General features: G+C 61.5%; 1 protein-coding gene across 5 annotated transcripts in view; it reads right to left on the reverse strand.

Annotated features, from left to right (window-relative positions):
• GSE1 (Gse1 coiled-coil protein) overlaps positions 1 to 18,514 on the reverse strand; it is a 99,918-nt gene that overhangs the window by 15,738 nt on the left and 65,666 nt on the right. The gene's annotated exons all lie outside the window — the stretch shown is intronic.

Consider the following 18,514-nt stretch of genomic DNA (forward strand, 5'->3'; position numbering starts at 1 on the left):
GTCCCAGCATTCCACAGCCCCCAGGATAATGGAGCAGGAGAGCTCAGCAGAGCTCTGCAGGGTGTTTTGGGGGACACGGGGACTTCAGCATCCTGATGCAGGTGGTGGGGAGAGGCGCAGTCCCCTGACTCGCATGGTGCCACCAAAACCCAAAGCACCACTGCTGCACTCCTTATTGCCACTATTGCACCCCAAATCCAGGCACTGCACGCTCAAATTCCCATCACTGCACCCCTAAATCCCCAATATTGCATTCCTAGACTCCCAGTGCTGCACCCCCAAATTCCCACTGCTGCATCCCTGGATTAACAATATTTTATCCCTTGGTATTCAGCACTGCACCCTCAAACCCTCAATAAAACATCCCTGGATGCCCAGAACTGCAGCCTTAAATCCCCAGCACTGCATCCCCTCAACACCCCAGTATTGCATCCCTAAATCCCCAGCACTGCATCCCCCCAACACCCCAATATTGCATCCCTAAATCCCCAGCACTGCATCCCCCCAACACCCCAATATTGCATCCCTAAATCCCCAGCACTGCATCCCCCCAACACCCCAATATTGCATCCCTAAATCCCCAGCTCTGCACCCCCCAACACCCCAATATTGCGTCCCTAAATCCCCAGCACTGCACCCCCCAACAACCCCAATATTGCATCCCTAAATCCCCAGCTCTGCACCCCCCAACACCCCAATATTGCATCCCTAAATCCCCAGCTCTGCACCCCCACCTCCCCACACTGCCCCTTCAAATCCTCACACCCCAAATCCCCCTCACAGCACCCCAAAGTACCGAGGTCCTAAAGGGCACAGTGACCCCAAAAGTGAGGCTCAGGTGCTGAGCAGGAGGTTGCAGCCCTCCCCGAGCCCCCCCAGCTGTCACACCAATTGCTCCAGGGCTCTCCACCTCCCAAAACAGCAACTGCTGATGTCAGGGCCCTTAAAATAGACTTCACCCAGCAGCTTCATTAACACCAGCCTAAAATTAGCCCGGCTCCCAGGTGGGCAGGAGGACGGGGGCGGGGGGGGGTCGTGGGGTAGCCCCCAACTCCCAGCGGGCCTGGAGGCAGCTCGAGGCATTGAACACCTGGAGCATCCACTGCAGAGGGTGGATGGAGCATCCCCGAGCATCCCGCGGCAGCGGCTGGCCAGGGAGGGCGGGGGGCGCCGCGGGAGCCGGGGGGGCACGGGGGGCACTCAGCGTTGATTAATCTTTGCCCCCCGGCCCCGGGAGAGGCGGCCGGCGCGGCGGCGCGCTCCCCTCTGCCCTCATTATACAAGCATTTATTAACTCCGGTGCTCTCAGCCATTGACTGCCGCCTTGTCGACACGCTCGGCTCATGTAAATTCATTACCAGAACAGCTGGGAAGCCAACCCGCCACGCCAGCCTGGCCCCGGCACCCCCGGGCTCTGCATTGGCACCCCCGGGCTCTGCTCCAGCCCCGGGTGGGGGCTCGGTGCCCCCCCCCCCCCCCCCAGAGCGGGGCACCGTGATCTGCCTGCAGCACCAGGCGCCCACGCACCATCCAAAGGGGACACAGCACTCCAGGCACAGCCTGCAGCTCTCATGCACCTCCTGAGCACTGCCCCACATCCACTGGGCACTGCCCCACATTCCCCAGACACTGCCTGGCATCCCCTTGGCACAGCCCTGCATCCCCTAGGCACTGCCCCACATCCCCCAGGCACAATCCTGCATCCCCAGGCACAATCCTGCACCCCCAGGCACAATCCTGCATCCCCAGGCACTTCCTGGCACCCTCTTGGCACAGCCCTGCATCCCCCCAGCATTGCCCCACATCCCCAGGCACAATCCTGCACCCCCAGGCACAATCCTGCATCCCCCAGGCACAATCCTGCACCCCCAGGCACAATCCTGCATCTCCAGGCACTGCCTGGCATCCCCTTGGCACAGCCCTGCATCCCCCCAGCATTGCCCCACATCCCCAGGCACAATCCTGCACCCCCAGGCACTGCCCCACAGCCTCCAGGCACAGCCCCAAACACTTCCCAGTGCCCCCCAGTTCCTCCCCACCGATTAACCTCACCATAACCCCCATTTCCAGCCCCAGTCCAGGTCTGGAGACGCTTTTCCAGCCATCAGCAGGGATCAGGAGGCTGGCACACGGGCACGGGGCTGGCGGCAGGGCATCACCCGTGTGATGCTCAGCTGATCCCCAAACGCCTCCTGGCCAACTCCTGATCCCAGTGGGATTTGCCAGGCGAGCTCAGGGCAGCCGGGAGCGGGCGAGTGGCCGGGGCAGCGTGCGGGGAGCTCTCCTGCCCCCGGGCTGAGCTGTGCCGCTGCCCCAGCCGCGCTCCAAACCAGTTCTGCCGCTCCCTCCCGGTGATAAAATCGGCGCCTCCGCCCCGGCTGGGGCCCGAGCAGCGCCGCTCACCCGCCGTGCCCCGCCGGCGCTGGCGTCCGTCTGTCCGGGCGTCCCTGGGCTGCTCTGCGGGACTGCTGCCAGCTGGGGAAACTGAGGCACGGGGAGCTGGCTGGGCTGGAGCATCCACACGGGGATGGGACGGGAGACGGGATAGGATGTGGGGCTGCCACGCTGCATCCCCCCATCCCTCTGGCATCCTACTGCCAGCACGGCGTGGGTGCCACTCACCCCTGCGGGTGGCTGGGGACGCCGTGACGCCCCACGGTGAGGTGGGGCCCCCCCAGCTCTGCCCCTCCCCGGCTGCTTCTCTCAGCAGGCAGATCCGTGCGGAAAAACAGGTCAAGTTTGGTGCCTGGAGCAGCCCGGGGTCATGGCAGCAGTTGCCTCACCGGGGCGGGGAGAGGAACCCCAAAACGGGACAGGTTGTCCCTCCACTGTCCCCAGCCCTGTGTGGGTACAGGGCTGGCACTCCCATGTACCCCTCCCTGGGAAAGTGATGCCTGAAACCCCCCACGCACCAAGGCAGGGGGGCTGTGGGGACACCTGGGTCCCCCGCTGAGGCCACAAGGGGGAGGTTGAGGAGCAGGCGATGTGTCACCCTGTCCCCGTCCCTCCCACAGCATGTGCCCGGGCACAGCAGTACAGGGAGTGTCTGGCATTCCCGGTGCCCGCTGGCTGCCTGCCCGCGGAGCAGGCACAGGAGGAGGAGGAGGAGGAGGAGGAGCGGGGATGGCAGGGTCACTGCCACGCTCCCCTCACCCTCCCAGCAGCGCCACACACGGCAGCACCACGGGGCTGGCATCTCCGAGGGCACAGGACCCCCCAGCCCCGACTCCTGGAGCGGCGCTGCCGCCCCCCCGAGCCCCCGCATCCCCGGCTCAGGGCTGGGAGCCGGGAGCTGGGAGCGTGCCATGTTCTCTCCATCTGCTCCTGATGATGCTGGCGGGTTTTTTGGCAGCGGGAGCCTCCTCCGGCAGCGAGAGCAGAACCAGTCTGGCTGCCTGGTGGGGCTGGAGACAAATAAAACCCCTTGGCAGCCGCTGCGGGCAGGCAGGAGCGGGCAGCGAGGGGCAGGGACGGGCTCCCAGCACCCTGAAATCCCTGGGCAGGGGTACGGCTGTCGGGAAACGGGAAGTGGGCAGGTTTAGCGTCCTGGCCCCCGATTGCCCCCTTCCCAGCACCTTGAAAGGCCTCTAATGAGCGTGGAGTGCCCTTGGGAGCAGATTGCCATTGAACTCGACCTGCACCAGCCGCCCGCTCTTACAGCAGCTATTTTGAGCTGCCGGGCTCCCAAGTGCTGGAACTAATAATTTATTACCAAATACGATCAGGCAGCAGCTCCAGCCCCTGGCAAATGGAGCGGAAAAAAACCCAGTGCGGCGGGAAGCCGAGGGAGTGGGGAGAGACGAACGAGCATCCTGCATCCTGCTCCTCCTCCCCGGGGATGGATCCGCACCCACCCCGCAGCACCGCAGCTGGGACGGAGCCTACTTGGCCAAGCCCTCTGGAAAGCTCCACCACGCTGACTGCTGATGGTTCCCCGAGGGATTTGGGGTGATGAAGTCCCCCCTCAGCCTTTTCCCCCTCTCCCAGCGCCTCTGCTCCCGCTCCGGAGCCGCATCCAGCTGCACGCTCCAAGCAGGAACAGCTGCTCTGCATGGATTTTCAATGCTAATGGCCTCGCATTGTCAGCCCCCCCCTTCCCTCTGCCTGAACGCAGCGGGCAGAGCCCCAGGATGGAGGGCAGGGGGGCAGGCCCAGCGCGTGCTGCCGTGGCCCTGTCACACACCCTGTCACCCCCTCGGGCAGAGGGGACAGGCAGGGGACAGGCAGAGGTGACCAGCTCCTCTCCCGGCCATGCCCTGCTGAGCCGCCGCACGTTTTCCACCCCTCATTAAAGCAGCTCTGCCGCTGCACCTCCAACATGCTCCATTAATTAATTAATTGATCGATCCCAGCCCGTGCTCCTGCCCTTCCTCCCCCCTTCCCAGCACACAGCTGAAACGAGGAGAGGTGGCCAGGCTTGATGTCCCCAAGTGTCCCCAGGTGCAGAGAGATGCAGGCACAGCCTCTGTCCAATTTTAGGGTGCTGTGGTAGAACCCAGGGCCCCTCCTGGGAACACCCCCCATCCCCTTGGAGGGGCCTGGATGGGTTCCCGCAGTGAGGAGCACCTTGGGTGGGATTTGGGGCTCCCCGTGGAGCCTGGCATCCGGCACTATTATCCTGGAGGCTGGGCCTCCATCGATCACTCCTCCATGGACCATTGATCTGGCAAACGACAACAAGCAAACTAATAAGAGCTCGTTTGGAGGGCGCAGAGCTGGGGATGGAGCGATGCCGGGTGCTTTCTCTCCCTTCCCAACCCCCCCAGGCCCAGCCAAGCAGCCCTGGGAGCCTTTTCAGCCCTCAGAGGATCGAGCCAGGAAAAGATTTACTTTAAAGCAACTTTCTCCCCTCTTTCTGCCCTGTTTTGAAGCTGGGAGCTTGGAAAATCAAGCCCCTATGCCCCAAGGATGCTGTTAGGTCCTGAATTCCCCCGTGCAGCTTCAAGGTTGGGCTGGCAGCTCCTCTTGGCTCCTGATGCCCAGATCCAAATGCCAGCTGTCTGCTGAGGATCCCTCTGCTTTGGGGGAAGTGGGGTACAGCCCTCACCCCCTCACCCTGGTGTCTTCTGGGGCTCAGTGGCTCTGTGGGGCACTGGGCACTCCATGGGGCTGCCAGGAATTGCCTGGGAGAGACTGGGCACTGCCCTGGGATGCTGGGAATCACCTGGGAGAGACTGGGCATTGCACTGGGATGCTGGGAATCACCTGGGAGAGACTGGGCATTGCACTGGGATGCTGGGAATCACCTGGGAGAGACTGGGCACTGCCCTGGAATGCTGGGAATCACCTGGGAGAGACTGGGCACTGCACTGGGATGCTGGGAATCACCTGGGAGAGACTGGGCACTGCACTGGGATGCTGGGAATTGCCTGGAGGAGATTTGGGAATTGACTGGAGTGATGGGCATGGTCTGAGAGAGAGCTGGGCACTGCACTGATGGGCACCTAATGTCCCTGCCAGGCACTGTTTGGTGCTGCCAGGCACAGCACAGCAGCACTAAATGGTGCCACTGGGCATTCCCAGATGCCACAGGGCACTGCACAGCGGCACTGGGCATTCCACAGAGCCGCTGGGCATCCCCTGGAGGTGGCACTGGGCATTCCCAGATGCCACAGGGCACTGCACAGCGGCACTGGGCATTCCACAGAGCTGCTGGGCATCCCCTGGAGGTGGCACTGGGCATTCCCAGATGCCACAGGGCACTGCACAGCGGCACTGGGCATTCCACAGAGCTGTTGGGCAACACCTGGGTCGGAGCCAGGCACCACACAGCGCTGCCAAAACTTACACAGAGCTACCAGCCACGGCACAGCCCGAGAGCAGGCAATGCCTGGCACCCCCAGGCTGCCCTCCCGTGCCCACGTGCCCGTGCCCCATGTCCCCATGCCCGTGCCCCATGTCCCCAGGTGCCCAGGCTGGCGCAGGCGTGCAGCAGCAGCGCATTGTTTTGGGCGCAGGATCCCTTGCCCAGCAGATGGCAGGTATAACAAAGCAGCTTGCTGCGGCCAAGCCAATTATTTATCTAATTATGATTTACCACTTAACCACATGATCTTTCTGCAGAGTTGTAGGCAATTAAAACCAGGGTGATTATGTGGATTATGCAAATCGGCTGGAGCCGGGCGAATAAAATTGGAGATTAGAGTTTCACGCAGGCTGGATCTTGCATGGGGCAGGTCCTGGAGGGGCAGGGGCAGGGCAGGGGGGCTGCAGAGAGGGGCACGGGGGCTGCAGAGAGGGCCAGGGGGCTGCAGGCAGGGTGGGAGGGAGGGATTCAGCCAAGGGAAGGGTCTGCAGGACACAGCTGGGAAGTGCCAGGACAAGGTGAGCAGATGCCTCGTGCCACCCCCCTGCAGGACAGCCAAAACCTGTCCCCATCATGAGGTGGGTGCCCGCAGGGTGCCCTGCTGCTGCTGGGTGACTCTGCTTGGCACCAGGGACTCCCCAGCATCCACCCCAGCTGCACCCCAAAAAGCAGAGAGGGGTTCCACAGGGCAGCCACCATCCCTTACCCCACCCATGGGGCAGCTCATGCCAGGCATGAGGGGCAATTAATAACAGGTACTAATAACAGGTATTAATAACGAGTACTAATAACGGGCATTAATAACCAGCATTAATAAGGAGCATTAATAACGCCGCCTGGCAGATTACGCCGCCCGCCCGGCTTGATATGAGATTTATGGATGGAGCAAAGGCCGGAAATACAGGAGTATTAATGGTAATTCCTCGTGTCCTAGCAAAGGTCACAGGCAATCTCCATCAATCCCGCTGCAGAGCAGGGGGCCCGGGCAGCATGGGGGGGTCCGGGCAGCATGGGGGGTCCCCCCTTCACCCCCGGGATCCCCCAGCAGTTTCTGGTGGTGCAGGTGGCCCAGCACAGGCCAGAGTGAAAGGTTTTACCTTGGGATAAGAAATGATCCCTGGCAAACAGAGAATTTGCTGTGTGGATTCTCATTTTCCCAATACCAGCACCATCTGCTCCTGATCGGTGCCCCATGTCTGAGCTGTGAGATGCTGTGGAGGTCTTGTGGGTTTCTCCAAGCATGGGAGCACCTGCAGTGTCACCAGGATTGCCTTGATGGGTGTTTCCCTCTTCGTGGAGCTCCACAAAAAAGGAGGAAGGTTTGAAGGAGCAGAGATGTCCCTGGAGCCAGAATCTGCCAGGGATGGGGGATGCTCCCTTTCCCACGCTGCCAGCACTGGTGGGACAGATCCAGCACATTCCTCATTGCAAGGAAGATCAACCAAAAGCCCAGCAAAGGGAGCAGACCCCTCTTCTCTTCCCACGCCGGGATTTAGGGTGATTAATACCGGTGATCCCATGTGCTGGTGCTGGGAAGGCCGGCCCGTGCCCCCATGAGCAGCATCTTTCCTTTTCGCCCGCAGTAATCCTCAGCCTTTCGAGCAAATTATTAAAATTCACTTATATTTAATCTGCCTGCTGGAATTAATTGAATTTTTACGCTTGGCAAATGTCAGTGGGTGCACGCTGCCTCCCAACGGGGACCCGGCTGCAGGTGCAGCGGGCACAGCCCGCGGCTCTCAGCACTCTCCAGGGATAAATCCCACCCTGGAGCAGGGCACAGGATGCCCACAGGCCCCACTGGCCAGGGTAGTGGGATGCCAGGATGCCAGCAGCCTCCCAGCTCTGCAGGAATGCTCAGTGACACCAGGCAGGCATCCCCCAAACCTCCCTGTGAGGGAAGCTCCCCAAATCCCACGGGATTCCCACCGTGGTGGCTTTGCAGGGGACACTGGGAGCCCCTCTCTCCCTTTCTCACACCAGTGCCGGAGATGCCAGCGCCCTGCCTGGCACTGTAGTTGCCCTCCGGGTGATGAGAGCCTTTCTCCCCTCCCCATCCTCCTCCTCGCAAATTGCCAAAGCATCTAATTTGCCCGCTGGGAAGGCCGAGGGAAAAGAGCCTCTATTTTGCCGGTAATAAGCCCTCCAGACAAAGGCGGGATGAGCCATTCAGCGCCGGGAAGGGGGAAGGGTCCGGCCCCACGCCGGAGCGGTGCCAGGGGCTTGGGGAAGCCAGATCCCCTCCGTGTCGGGGGAGCCAGCTCTGGGGACACACACACAGGACGGGACACTCACCCCGGGATGACCCCGGGATGATGCCGAGCTCCTGGCTGGCCGCTGGGAAGGGACACACGGCGCTGGGGACACTGCAGCCCGACAAACTGACACCAAATCCCAAACCCAGGTGGCCTCGCTCGCTGCCGGCCCCGGGAACAGCCCCGTCCCCTGCTCGGGGATGCTCCTCTCCCCACCCACCGGGATGGAGAAGTTCACGGGATGCAGGAGCTACGGGGGACCCCGGGCCCCGGCGGGCAACTTCCAAACTTGACTGGCGCTTGCCCCCCTCCACCGCCCGCCCGGGATTATCATAAATTAAGACGTAATTACTCCATGGAAATTTACAGCACAAAGCTGCGGCGCTAACAAGTGTGTTTGGCGGCACCGGGGGGAGATACAAAGCGCTATTGTTTGGCAGGCGCCAAAAAAGCTGCTGTGCCCCCAAACCCACACATCCCGGGCACAGGGATGAGGGTGGGGATGGCCACGGAGCCACACCACGGCGGCAGCGCAGGGAACCGCGTCTGTGTGACACGGAGCTCCAAAAGGAGGGTCCCAGCAGGGAGGGCTGGGGGAAGGTGGGCGAAGGATGCCCAGGGTGATGGGTGCCCTCCGAGCAGGTGCCACGGCTCTGGTGCCTAACAAAGATATCTCCTTTATGGCCTCAAATAACTCTCAGCTCCCAGCCATGGGTGCTGCACCCAGCAAAACGCCACCTCTAACCCTTTTTGCCCAAGTCCAGCACACACGGGGTTAAAACTAAATCCCCTGGGGACCTGGAGAGGGGGGACACACATGGGGACCAGTGCCAGAGCTGGCGTGTGTCCCCCCCCCAGCGCTGCCACATTCCCCCAGCTGTCACACGCATTAAAAAATAATAATCATCAACGTGGCAAAAAAAAAAAAAAAAAAACAAACCACAAAAAACCAACAAAACCAACAAAACCAACCAACAACCGAACCCAACAAAACAGTGAGAAAATATTCAGGCGGCTAAAACAAATCCAGCAATAAAGGAGCTGGGATCCTCGGAAAGCTGGCTGTGCAATTAAGCAGTTTTCTGCTGTACGCCGATAATCACCTAATTATACTATTAATGACAGTTCAACCTGCTCGGAAATAAAAGGACATTCTTCCATAACAGGATGCCAGCTGTTTGTTACAGATGTCAAACATCTTTAAAGCATTATTATTAAAAGAAGGGGGGAAGGAGGAAGCTTGGGGATGCTGAAGCACAGCCGTCTTTTCCCCCCTCAGAGCATCTTGCAAGGGATGAGGGGATGGAGGTTTGGAGGGTCACCCCCACTTTGAATCCGGGAGAAGAATCTGTCAGAGGGGTTTTTTCGGTGGGGGTCGATGTTTGGAGTCATAAATCCCCCACGTCGGGCTCGCGGCGAGAGGCGCCTGGGTTTAATTAAGCGCAGCGTTTGGGAAATAAAAGTTAAAAATCAGTCATAAAATTAAGAGGGAGGGGACGCTCCCGCTGCCAGGCTCGGGGCAGGGCTGGCCCCGCTCCCCCCCGGCTGCCACCGCCGGTGCCTCGAGCGCGGCTGCCGCCGGCGGTGCCCGCGCACGTGCCGCGGTGCCGTGCCAAGGAGCATCCCGGCAGGTGCCGACAGCCGGTGCCAAGGCGAGGGAGAAGGGGGGGACACGCCAGAGAGAAAGGCAGCACCTGCTCCCCCTCAAAACCCCGCGGTGCATTTGGAGGTCTGGAGGTTTGGAGGTGAGCGGTGCCCGCTGCAGCCCCGGGGACTGGGGTGCGGCGGTGCCAGGAGGAAGGGGGCTGCGGTAGGGGTGCCCCAAATTGCCAGCCAAATTCCCCCTGGGGTGATTCCACCTCTCCCCCGGCAGCTCTGTGCTGGCACAGCCGTTCCCGGGGGACAGACGGGTGCCCACCCACCGTGGGGTGATGCCAATGCTGGCGTTACCCACCCACCCACCCAGACACTTGGCTTTGCACCCTGTCCTATATAGCTACTGAGAAATCTGCCTGTAAAACCATCAGGAACCGGGTTTAGCCTGGGAATAAAGAGATTACAGAGGGGAGGGGGGTGAGAAAGGAAGAAGGAAGGAAGGAAAAAGGGGGTGTCTGGGAATAATTCACCCCCTCCCGGCTGTGTGGCTACTGATATCCCGGGTGCCTGCAGGGCCATGGCATGAGCAGGATGGCTGCAGAAAGCCACCGGATTTTCAGGGTGCCCACCCACCCACTCAGAGCTGGGGGGCTGTGATGGAGCCCCCTCCCCAGGCCAGGACCCCCTGACCCCTTGGCATAGTCTGGGCTGGTACTGGCCTCACTTGCCAGGCAAGATCCAGCAGGAAAAAACCATCTGGGAAGTGTCCCCCCGCTCCGAGCTCTGAGCAATGCCCCCAGTCCCCCCCTTCCCCTGGCTTCCCTCTTCCCCCCTCCCCTCCTCAAACCATCACGGGGAAGCTGGAAAGTGGTTGACATGGTTGCCATGGCGACCGAATTTAGGACTGGCGAGAGGAGGAGGAGAGGGAGGAAGATGGTGGGGTGGGCAAGGGAGGAAGGCAGGAGGACTTCCCGGCACCCCAACACAGCTTGGGCACCACCCAGCCCCCCTCAGCACCCCACCAACACCTCTTCGTGCACCCCTCCACCCCACACCCGGCGAGGATGAGGAAGGGTATCCCCAAACCCCAGACCCAGCAGGGGGGATGCCAAGAGCGGGGCTCAGCCCTGAGCACCCCAAACCCAGCCTGGGGGCGACTGTGCCCGCCCAGCGCTGCCAGAGCCGCCGGTGACTCACACCTCGCGCCAGCGGCACCCGCCGAGCGGGTGTTTACGCGGCATCACCCAGCTCCTTCCATCTGCTTTGATCCAGGGGCTAAATATTCCCAGCCCCGGCATAAAAATAGGAACCATTTGGGAAGGTCCTGAGTCAGCAGCATCCGCTGCCGGCACCCACCGCCATCCTCCCCGGCACGCCAGGCACCCGCCGGGGAGCCCCAGGGCCCCGCCGGCACCTGGGGGATTGCCGGATTTGGGGACACTCACAGCATGGGGGAGCCCCCAAAAAGCTGTGTGTATCCAGGTGCCACCCTGGTGCCTGCTGGAGCAAACAGCCAGGCCCTCCAGGGATGCTCTGTGTCCCCAAGCGGTGCTGCTGTCCCCAAAGGAGGGTGGTGTCCCCGAGGGACACTGACACCAGCCACCGGGTCACAACTGCAGCCACGTTATCCCAGGGAAGATGAGCCTGAGCATGGCTCCCATATGGACCAGCAGGGAATGGGGTCCCTTCCCTGTGCCCTGGCTCTCAGTGATGCCCAGTGGCAGGTCCCCACAGTGCCCGGTGTCCCCTGGCAGCTGGCTGAGCCCTGTGACACAAATCCAGCCTCATGACCAGAGGCATCCAGGGGACAGAGCCATCGGTGACCACAGGGATAAAAGGGCACAGAAGCATCAGTGACCAGAGAGACAGAGGTGACAGGAGCATTGGTGAGGTGACCAGAGGGATAAAAGGGGACAGCAGCACTGGTGACAAGAGGGACAGAAGGATCAGTGACCAGAGGGATACAGGGGACAGCAGGATTGGTGACCAAAGGGATACAGGGAACAGGAGCATCAGTGACAAGAGGGGACAGCAGCATTGGTGACCAGAGGGGACACAGAGGAGCCAGCTAGATCACAGGCCAGCCAAGCTCGGGGAACAAACCACCGAGGAGGAGCGTGTGACACGGGCCACGGCCAGGCAGTCCCTGAGGCGGTGACAGTCCCCAGCAGGACTCGCGCCGCTGAGTCACCGCCACCAGCCCCGCGCTGCTGAGAGCCCCGCGAGCCCAGGGCGGGGGAAGGCTCCCGTCTCCATCTGCTCCCACCCGACCTGGCCCACCGGCATCTCCCAACGCCCGGCAGCTGCCGCCAGCGATCCCGCTGCGTGCCAGCGCCTCCAGCACCATTCCCCCTAATTGCTTTAAACCTCGCAGCCTGACACTTCCATGTTCCTCTCCGTCTTGCTTTTCTCCTCCGGTTTTATTATTCCCCCTCCTCCCAGGCGGCTGGGGAGCCGGCCGGAGCAGGGTTTTCCAGGGCGCCGGAATTAGTGCATCAGCCACAACGGCAAAACCAGAAGTTTCACGCAACAGGAGCTGCCGCCGGGAACCCCGGCTCGCCCGGCTCATGCTAAATATGGAATTTAAGGGGGGAAAAAGCCAACCCCAAACCCGTCTCCCTGCACCTGCAGCCCTTGGAGGGTCCCCAACGCAAAGCATGGCTCCAAGGCCGGGCAGGAATCGCCCAGGGCTGCTGCAGGCAGTGGAGAAGAGCGAGGAGCAGGCGAGGCCATGGTGTTTGGGGGGAACACGGGGCGCGGGACCCCCACAGCCGGCACGGAGGAGGGTGCACGGTCGGAGCAGGGTGGGAGCGCTCAGGGTGTCACAGGAAAGCAGGTCACCCATGTCCCCACCGTGGCACAGCGCTGGCAGAGGATGTCACAGCCCGACCCCTCCCAGAGCGGGGGGGACCCCCTGTTGGACCCCGGTGCCCCTCGGCCGCCCTTCCCGGCTCGCCTTCGTGCGCTCCGGCGCAGGCGCGCCGGGAGAGCCGCTGGCTCCGGTAAGAACGGCCACATGCCAAAGCCATTTCCTGAAACAAACAGCCATCCGCGGGGGAACGGCCACGCGTGGGCACCGAGCCCCGGACAGGGCCCTGCCACTGCTCCCCAGCTCGGGGAGAGCGCCCTGAGCCCGCACCCTGAAAGCGCCTCGAGTTCACAGCCGGGGCTCCCAGCCTGAGGCTGCACCCCGAGCATGAACGCCAAGAGCACCCCGAGATCACAGCCGGAGCTCACAGCCTGAGCTCACAGCCCGAGTGTGCGAGGCTGAACCCCAAACACGCACTCTGAGCCTGTGCCCCCAGAGCACCTCCAGCTCCCACTTTTAAGTACCCCAAAGCCCCCCCAAAACACTCACCCTGAGCACACACCACTGAACACCCTCTGAGCTCGCACCCCAATCCCACTGATGCTCCCCAAACCCCCCCGGGGGGATCCCCCTCCCTCACCAGCAGTTGAAGGGGCCGGAGCTGCCGGCTGGGGTGGCACAGCAAACTTTGGTGCCCCAAATCCCCGTGCCCTCGCAGTGACGAGGCTGGCACCCCAAAACACAGCACAACCCGCATTTCTCCCCATCCCACCCCAGCCAGAACGCCCCCGGCTCCTCGGGGAGAGGGAGAAACCCCCAGGGTAAGGGAGTGGCAGCAGGAGAAGAGAGGGGGATCCGAGCACCCCAAAACACTGCAGTGCCGTGCCAGGGCTCTCTGCTCCCCCCTTGCCCCGCTTCCCCCAACCCCAAAACCTCTAATAAGGTGCTGGAAGAAAGTAAGTTCACCCCCAAATCACCCTTGGCTGCCGCTGACTGGGGCGGACAAAGGGGAGTCCCCGGGTTGGGGGGGACCCCGGGGGAGACCCCGGAGTGGGGGGAGAGGGAGTGCGGAGGGCTGGCGGCAGCATCGCTCGGAGCCTTACCTGGTAAGTAATAGAGAGGTGGTTTCAACCCAAACATGATTTATGTTACAGTTCCATTGCAGCCAGGAAGAAAAAAAAAATTAAAAATAAAAATAAAAGAGCCAACGTGAGGAGGATGTGTCAGGAAGCAATAAAAAAAAAAAAAAAGGAAAAAAAAAAAAAAGAAAAAACCCCAAAAATTAGCACCAAGCCACACGGAGGGGGTTGGAAAAATAAACCAGAGGCGAAAAAATACGGTGGAGCGGGGAGGAGGAGAAGGAGGAGGAGGAGGAGGAGGAGGAGGAGGAGCGGGGGGAATCAAGTGCGTGGGGGGAGGAGGAAAAATAAAAATTGAAACAGCAGCGAGCCCAGGGCGCCGGCGGAGGGTGGCAGTGGCGGCTGTCACCGGCGGGGCCAGGGCAGGAGCCTGGCTGCCACGCGTGACGCCTTCCCGGGGGTTTTCCTGCCGCTGAGCCCACAGCTGCCAACCGCAGGCACACAAAAAGCCAGCGACGAGGAGGAGGAGGAGAAGGAGGATGAAGAGGCGGTGGGACCCTCGGCGGCGGGGAACGCACCCCCTGAGCAGTGCAGCGGGGGTCCCCCCACGCTGGGGAGGGGGCTGGAGGCGTGGGGCGGGTGACCCACGCGGGGGTCGCGAGCCGGTGTCCGTCCGTCCGTCCGTCCGTGCGGCCGGAAAGCCCCGTCTCCGCGGGCTGCGCCAAGGCGGGCGGGCGAGAGGCGGCAGACTTGCCCCTCGATCAATTTTCATGCAAGAATCATTATCGGTAAATTGGAAATCTGGCTCCTTGACAGCAGATTTGTCTCCCCTAATGACGGGGAGCGGGCAGGAGGGCGGCCGGCAGCTGCTCGCCCCGGCACCCTCCGCCCACCGCCCGCGTCCCCCGGGCTCCAGCCTTTGGCCCCGGCGGTTTCGGGGGAGGGGGTGAACCCCGGGGCGCCCCGGGGAGCAGCCTCCCTCCCCCTCACCCCCCGCTCCTCCTCCTCGCCTACAGACGGAATAATTTTAAATTTTTTCTTTCTTGCCTTTTTCTGTTTTCAAACAGCTGCCGATGCGGCGGGCGGAGCAGGGGGGGGGGGGTGAAGAGAGAGGTATATGTAAAATAAAAATAGGAAGGCAAGCTCTCCCCCCCCTGCACCTCGGTCGCTTCAGGAGGGAAAATTAGGAAATAAAACAATAAATAACCCAACTTTCCTGCCTGCCGGGAGCTGCCTGCTGCTTCACAAAAGGCAGGCGAGCAAAGCCGCCTGCCCCAACCCCGGCGCGGGGGGCTGGGGGCGAGCTCCTGCTGCCCCCCCAAATCCCCTCTGAGCCCCTAAATCCCCCCTCGCCGGCCTCGCTGGGCGTCGGGGGCTGTAATGAGCCGCCCGATAGGATCTCCCCCATCCCCTCTCCGCTGATGCATTAGCAGATCCGGGAAGACATGCTTGCAGGCAAATAGGGCTAATAAATGCTATTACGGGAGCGCGAGGGAGGCTGGAGATCCTGGCTGCACCATAGTAACGAGGGCCCGGCTTAATTTGCTTTAAGCAAACGATCAGCCAAGGCGGGGTGGAGAAAGGAGGGGACGGGGTGGTTCGGCAAGGGGGGGGAAGCGTCGCTGGCTCCTCCAGGCACGCACGGGCGCGCTTCCGCGGGCACGCGCTTCCTTCCAGCGGGAGCGCGCTTCTCTCGGGAGCGCGCCCCTGAGCGTTACATGTGAGTCTGACCCCCCCTCTCCGCCCCGGCTCCCAGCGCGCCCCCGCCCAGCTCCGTCCTTCTCTTCCCAAACTGGTTTTAACACCAAAGTTCACCGGGGCGACGTGTGATATCTCGCCCCTGCAAGAGAAGCCACATCCTGTATGATAATGACCAGCCCTTCAAACAGCTTAAAGATACAGAGGCCATTCCCAGGCGCCCGCTGCCTGCCCCTGCCTGCACCGGAGCGTGGGGACAGGGGGCACGGAAGTCACAGTGTCACCCTAAACCCATCCATCCGTTCCCAGGTGGCCCCCGCCTGCTCCAGAGCGTGGGGACGGAGGGGCATGGGGGTCACGGTGTCACCCCAAATCCACCCAGCCGTCCCCAGGAGGACACTGCCTGCACTGGGTGTGGGGATGGGGGGGGTATGGGGGTCACAGGGCAACCCCAAATCCAGTCAGCCGTTCCCAAGTGCCCACTGTCTGCCCTAATTCCACCACAGCGTGGGCACAACGGGGAAAAGGGGGTCACAGTATCACCCCAAACCCCATGGCTGGGCAAGGATGGTTGGAGAGGGTTTGTGAGAGGGTTTGTGAGAGGTCCTCTGGCTGCAAACACACTTGTGCACACCTCTGCACACTCGCATGCACACGCGTGCATGGGTGCACACACACAGGTATCCCTGCACTCCCACCCTGCCAGCCGTGCTCCCCAAAATCCCACTCGGCAGAGACAGAGCCTGTGCAAACCTGCACCCTTTTCCTCCTCCTCCCCCACCTCCCCCGTTAAATATTGCTTTCCCGATTCCAGGTCGGGGGATTATTATTATGTCTTCTCTTCCTTCCTAACCTACATCTGTCAAGATCGACGCTGGGAGTATTTCTGGCCCGTCCCCTGAGTCATCGTCGCTCTCGTCCCGCTCCCTCCCAGGCAGCTCCCCTGTGTCACCGTGCTCTGCGGGGTGCTGGGAGCTGCTGCTCCCACCCCTGGGCTGCTGCTCCACCGTGTCCCCCCACCCTGCCAAACCCCCACCCCAACCTCACTGGTGCACTCTATAATGCCACTGATGGGGTGACACATCCCCAAACCCATTGCCCCTTCTTGTGTGGGGGCAATGGGGACCCCTCATCCCAGGCTGGGAAAGCTTTGGGGTCACCACGTCACCCAGTCCCCACCTCGCTTGCAGAGGGGTTGGATTTGCTGGGTTCAGGCAAGCACCGGGGGACCCCTCCCCTGCTCCCCCCCCCACGGCAGGAGCCGTAAAAATTAATTTGCAAACATGTCATTACACAATAGCTGTGCAGGCAATAAACCTGTAATTACAGGCGGCTGGGGGAGCGGGCAGGCAGGGAGGGGAGGGAGGGGAGGGAGGGCAGACCTGCCTGCCAGCTCCGGTTTTGGGGTTTCACCCCCCTTTCTCCCCCCCCCTCCCTCCGCTGCTTTTATTCATTATGCAAACGAGAATTGCTTCACTCCTGGAAGTTGGGCTCCACTTCAAAGGGGCGCCCTGCCTGCCCTGCCTGCGCTCCCCGCCCTGCCTCCTAAAACCCCAACACCCCAAACCAGGAGCACCCGTTGCTTGGCCGGCATGGGGAAACCGAGGCACAGCGGCTGGGGCAGCCCCGTTGGGAAACCTTTACGACATCGGCCCAACCGAATTATCCGCCACCCTCCTGGGCTGTCCCCGCTCTGAGGCGGGCGACCACCCTGCCTCAGTTTACCCACTTACCAACCCCGCGGGAGCCGGGACGTCGGGCACCGGCCGAGACACCCGCCCGGCCACCCAGCAGCCGGCTGGGCCACGCCGCGCCTCGCCCCTCGTTAGCGGGAGAGCCTGACGAGCCTGACCCACTTCCCCGAGCGCCGGGAGGATTAATTGGTTCCTTTGCTCGCGCGGAGCCGCCGGGAGCTGGGGCAGGTGCCAGGCGGGATTAGCAAAGCATGAGAGCGCAGCTCGCGGGGCCGGCCCTGCCCACACCATCCGCACGGGCATCCCGGATGGACACCGGGATGGACACCCCTCTCTGGGGATGCTCAGCCTCCCCATGGGTGTCCCCACAGGTCTCCCCACAGAATGGGATGCGGCCGTGCTGGGGGCATCCAGCACGAGGATGCCCAACCCCAAGGGATGCCCGCTCTAGGGAAACTGAGGCACGGGCTCCACCACATTCCCTGCAGCCCGGCATCCGGGAAGCATCCAGCAGTGGGGACACAGGATCAAGAGGAGCGAGTGGTCGCCTCCCATCATAAATAAGCAGCTCAGCGATGATTTCCTGCTCTTGTTGACCTTTGACTATGAAGAATAAAGACATAAATCCATATTTTAAACCCATCTGAGCGCCAGCCAGGCCCACAAAGCCATTTACAGCCTGCGATTTGGACGGGGCAGTGAGCAGGAAAGCGATGGTTTCTCGAGGTGACATTCCCCAGGAGGGAAATGAAGTGTTTTATTTGCAGATATATAGGGCACGGTCGTTCCTCCGCTTCCCCTTCCCTCCGCCCTCGGCTCATAAATAAAACATACGGCCGTGTAACCGGCTAATTACGGGAGGATGGCAAAACCCCGCCGGTCGCTGGGAAAAGAAATCAGCTTTTTAATCAGCCCACTTTCCTCCCCATCTAACTTAAGGAGAAAGGGGCATTTCGGGCGCCGGGATGGAGCCGAGACTCTCCGGCGGCTCCTAGGCTCCCCCTGGGGTTGTGCACCCCGAACCCTTGGGGCAGGTTTGGGGTTGCTCTGGACTGGGGTGGGGGGGTTCAAGCTGCTTCTGGTGTTCTGGTTTTTTCCCCCCTGGCTGGGAAAAGGATGTCTTTGAAAAGTCTAATTGTTCCTTACACATTAGATACATTAATGAGGTCTCTGATCAAGCGGCTGGCTCTCCGGCAAGGAGGCTTCAAGTAGCAATTTTCCATTTGTGTTTCAAATTTTAATGAATGTTCCTGTCTCCGGCTGCGATGCGCGGTGATAATCCGTACGGCTCGGGTCAGCGCCGGAGCAGGGGCTGCCGCACGGGAGGGCTTGTACAAGGGTTTGATTTCTTTGGGGAATAGTTCATACAAAAAATGGTAATGGCAGAAGACAGTCTTCCTTCCCCCTCGGTTGCCAGAGCCCAAGAGCTACAAATCAGAGGGTTATTATTTCTTTCCGATGTCCCTAAAGTATCCTATATCTTCAGCGGGAGAGTAAAGTTCAGCCCTGATAAGATTGCGGCGCTGGGCGAGAAGCGCTTTGCCTTTCCTCCTGCCTTGTTTTTTCTTCCCTCCACC

This window comes from Serinus canaria, chromosome 11 (assembly GCF_022539315.1).
Source record: "Serinus canaria isolate serCan28SL12 chromosome 11, serCan2020, whole genome shotgun sequence".
Taxonomy (NCBI): domain Eukaryota; kingdom Metazoa; phylum Chordata; class Aves; order Passeriformes; family Fringillidae; genus Serinus; species Serinus canaria.